Source organism: Ursus americanus, chromosome 2, assembly GCF_024610735.1.
Source record: "Ursus americanus isolate L20-20 chromosome 2, mUrsAme1.1.p, whole genome shotgun sequence".
NCBI classification, from domain to species: domain Eukaryota; kingdom Metazoa; phylum Chordata; class Mammalia; order Carnivora; family Ursidae; genus Ursus; species Ursus americanus.
The window spans coordinates 56,471,035-56,475,996 of NC_142128.1; positions in this window are offsets into that span (position 1 = coordinate 56,471,035).

The window sequence follows — 4,962 nt, forward strand, 5'->3', positions numbered from 1 at the left end:
ACACAAGCACAGGGATCACGAGAGCAGAAATCTGCCTTCACCATCACTGCTGTGTGTCCTGTGCCTTGGCAGTGAATCCACTGTGCCGGGGCAAGTGTAGGGTCTCCTTCAGGTAGCAAGAAATTAGAGGCCAGAGAGGGTGGCAGCAAGGGATGGGGTGGCAGGGACTAGTTAAAAAAAAAATCCCACTGCTGCTGCCTCTCATTTCTCTCTTCCTACCCCAGTGCTAGACCTTGGCTGTCCACCGACACAGCAGCACCCACATGACTACGTGCTTGTCTTCAGAGAATTACAGCAGGCATTCTGTTGGTTGCCTCCACCTCAGAAGCCAACTGGCCACCAGGGACATGTCTCTTCTCCTCTCTGAGCCTCATTTTCCCTAGATGCAAAGAAAGTGGGCTGAAAGTGATGCTCTTCAATCCCTCGTGTCTTGTTCACCTGTTGCTGTGACACTCTCTTCTGCCTCTTCTCTTTGGCTGCTTGGGTGACTCCCTGTTCCAACTATACTGTAGCTCCTTATTTCCTACAGGATAATCCTGAAATTTCTAGATGCACTGCTCTGGGCTTTTCTGATCTCTTCAGCCTCAACTTTCACCAGGCTATATCTCTTCCCCATGCTCTCTCACCCCCCCAAGACTGCACTCCTTACAGCTGGTACAGCTTTAGAAACAAGAGGAATGACGTCTGTAGTTAAATTCCCCATGCCTTGAAGACAGTATTCTTTGTTAGGGAAATTGCCTCTTTCCCCACCCTTGAAGATTTCTCCCTGCCTCCCACCCCAGGTAGTCCTTCCCCCAAGTCCCCATGGCACTTGTGTAGTCACCTGAGTCTAAATTCACTTTACACTGGGTAGGGATTGTTGATGTCCAAATCTTCTGACTTCTCTGCCATGGGTTTCTCTGTGGGGGCAGGCCTGTGTCTCCTCTCTGTGCCCTGGCCCACAGCAAGGAGAGATGGGGAAATGGGCACTCTTGTGAACATGGTCATGGTCCTTTTCTAAACACTTTCTCCAGCAACAATGTCTCCTATAAATCTGGAGAGACTGTTTCTTGGTCAGTGCTCCAAATGTAGGGAGGGTCTGAGCAGGTTCAGAACCTTTCAAGCCACTGTTAGATCATGGGCTTGAAGAAATAATGTTAAAAAACATAATTAACCAAACATTATTAGTGAAGTCCAAAGCCACTAGGGAAAGAAACTTTTTCCATTGTGCTCTACAGAGCATATTTTCACTATTAGGCTAATGGTTCAGCTACTAAACAATCATTTATTGCTTATCAACAGTGTACACAATAAGGTGCTAGGTACCACTGAAGACCATATTGAGTTTGTATATTTTAAATGGCACTCAGAACTTCCTATAGAAAAATACAAAGATTTTAATACATCCATATGACATGACTGACCAAATTACGGTGCACTGACATCTCAGCTTTATCCCATTGATTTCCTTAGCATGGCTACATAAAGAATTAAATCCCTACCCGATTCAATAGTGTCATAATGCAACTATTCTGTCTTGGGAAAAGAAAAATGAAACTAAGATCATTAACATTTATGGACATTGCTATCATGTAATGCCTATTGGACTTAAGAAGAATAAAACATTGTCACATTTCCTCATAACGAATATTTCTGTAATACAGCATAAACACTCATGTATTTGGAAAAATTAAAATTAATGAAACAGCTCTAATTAAAATGATGTGTATGTGTTTTAATAGGTTCAAGTAGAATGAATTGGGATGTAAACAAGTTTTATTTTATTTTCTCTCCCTGTTTTCCTCCTTTCTCCATCCCTATGTAGACACAGTATGAGTTATAGAATCTAAGATTTGGGAGGACTCTCATAGGCCTAATTTCCTCATGCTGCTGATGGGAAACCGAGGGCTGGCGAAGTGAATTGGTGCCATGGATCATATGAGGCAATTTCAACACTAATCTTTGTAACCTTTTTTTCCCCCTCTGTTTGCCCACAACTAGACAGCCCCTAAGGTGTTGACAAGGAAAGTTCAAGTTGAAACTCACTTATTCTTCAACTAAGGCAACCTGAACACAATTCATGTTTTAAGGGAACTGTATTCACTGTACACACATATTCAATTTTTAATTTACTAAAATGTTTCAATTTCTTTACATGTACTGTTTTTAAAGGAACTAATGTCTACTTTGCTTCAGTATACCTCATGTGTGCAGATGTTTGTATGTGTAAGTGCACATACAAATGTTAGTGTTTTTTTTTAAGATTTTATTTATTTATCTGACAGAGAGAGACAGCCAGCGAGAGAAGGAACACAAGCAGGGGGAGTGGGAGAGGAAGAAGCAGGCTCCCAGCGGAGGAGCCTGATGTGGGACTCGATCCTAGAATGCTGGGATCACACCCTGAGCCGAAGGCAGACGCTTAATGACTGTGCCACCCAGGTGCCCCAAATGTTAGTGTTTTTAACCCGATTTCAGTGAGTTCACCAAATTCTTACAAAAAGCACTGTGCTGGATATCAAAGATACAAAGATGAGTACTGCTTGGTGGTGGAGACATCCAGAATTTGATAGACATGCTTAATACTGTGATAGAGGTATGTTTAGATAGCAGCAAGAGTACCCAACCCAGTCTGAAACAGTCTTTGATGGTGGTCAATTTACAGCCTTTTAAGGAAATGATGTAAAACATATTTGGGCTCTTAATGGATGAGTCTGGGAATAAAGAAAGGGAAGAAAAAAAGGAATCTTGTAAGCACAACTCACATAGCTTGATGTTTGTGGAAAGCTACATAGAGTCTTGCACTGGTAGAGTGTGAAGTTCAGTTCAGAAAGTGATATAGGAATAAAGTTAAAGAGCAAGGCAGTAAGAGGATATGAAGGACCGGAGAGCCTGGACCTTATTCTTTAACTTATGGCAACCACTGAAGTGTTTTAAGCAAGAGTAAAGATGGTCAGTGTTTCATTTTTCATGGCTGCTTTGGGAAGATGGGTTTGAGGGCATATGATTAGTAGAATAGGGAATTGATGAAGATTTTACCTCATTCCAAGAAATGGATAGTAGGTAAGTGAATTGCACATGTCTTTTGAGAGAGGGAAGTATTGATATATATTAAGTTGGTGAAATCAACACGATTTGTTGTTTAGTGAGGGAGTGGAGAGGGTCAATCAAGGCTCGCCATCAGTTTCTAATTCAGTGGATGGTGATGACACAATGTGAACTATGAACTATAAGAGTAGGTGTAGAAGGAAGGATGATGGGTTTTTGTGCTTGTAAAATAGCCAGCTGGACATATCTAACAGGCATTTGGAAATAAAAGTTAACAAAAGATGTAAGGCCAGAGATAACATTTGAGTGATATCAGCATATAGAAGAGCTTGAGATACTCCTGGGAGAAGTTGTAGGGTGAGAACAAAATGAAGGTCAAAAAAGAGTCTGTAAAACACCAACACTGAAGAGCAGAGAAAGGGGATCCAACTAAGACTCAAAATGTGCACTAGTCAGTGAGATAGGAGAGAACCAACAGTGTGTAGTTTTAAGAAAAAGTAATCTAAGATGGCAAATGCACAGGAAAGTTGATGAGCTAGAGACCAAAAGATGCCCTTTGGATTAGCCTTTTGTAATATTTATACATTGTTCTAAACTATCAGGGTATTTTTTGCCTTTCTCATTTTCTCATGAACACAATATATGAATCTCCTAAGGAATTCTTTACACAAAACACTGACGAGAATGCATAGCTAGCCAGGCCCGAGGAGGTAGTCTGAGGATGAACTTTCTGTACCCACCAACCATCTATGGTTATTAAACACTTGAAATGCCATCAGTCCAAATTGAGATGTGTTCTAACTATAAAATATATACTGGATTTCAGAGACTTAGTATAAAAAATGTAAAATATCTCAATAATTTACAAGTTAGAATCATAGTATTTTGAATATACTGGGTGATGTAAAAGGTATTAGTAAGTTTAATTTCATTTGTTTAACTTTTCTTGTGTGGCCACTAAAAAATGCGAAATTACCTGTGTGGTTTGCATTTGTGGCTGACATATTTCTCTTAGATAGTGCTACTCCAGGCTGTGCTTATTTCCCAGAGCAGCCACATTTTTTTCTGTGAATCTTACATAACCACTGAGCCCAGTTCAATGCCTGCATTCCTTTATGCCAACTTCAGCAGACTCAATCCACAGTGTTCCTCCACTTAACCTAAATGCCTTTGGTTTGCTAATTACAATTGGAGTGTGGTTACATATGTGCTATATTATTCTCAATAATACAGATGGTTCTTGTTCTCTAATTATTCCAAATTTTCATATTGTAGTTCCCCTTTTAGGTTTTGCAGATACAGCTACAATAATATAAAGTCCTCAAATCCATAAACTGAAATGATAGGATCTGGTAAAGGTAACCCATTTTTGTCTACCAATACTAAAATAAATCTAGAGTAGAATTTTCTGGACAGCCCTATACTTATACTCTGACTTATAACATTGTAACTACTGAATCAGGATGATTATTATTTTTATTAAAATCTCAACATAGGATGTACTTTTAAGTTGTATAATACTTAATAACATTAACTAGATTAAATAGTTGAAGTGTTTACCTAATTAGTTCATATGTCCCTAACACATTAAATTAGTAGAAATATAGACTTTTCCCATAATATACTTAGAATTTTTCTATTACCGCTTTTGAAATATAAATGCATAATTTCTCTGTAAAAAATACCAGCTACTCTAAAATTTTTTGTACATGATGTATTTCACTGTCAGAGTCAAAACAACATGAATTTAAATATTAATTGCAAATTACATTAAATAATTAATTCAACATATGCTATTAGTCAATACATTATTCAGTATTTTCTTCATAAATAAGATATTTCATTACTATAATTTAGTACTAATTATAAAAAAATACTTAAAAAAAAGCTGTATCAAAGAAAAGAATCAATGGTTCCTTATTAGGCATGCCATCATCT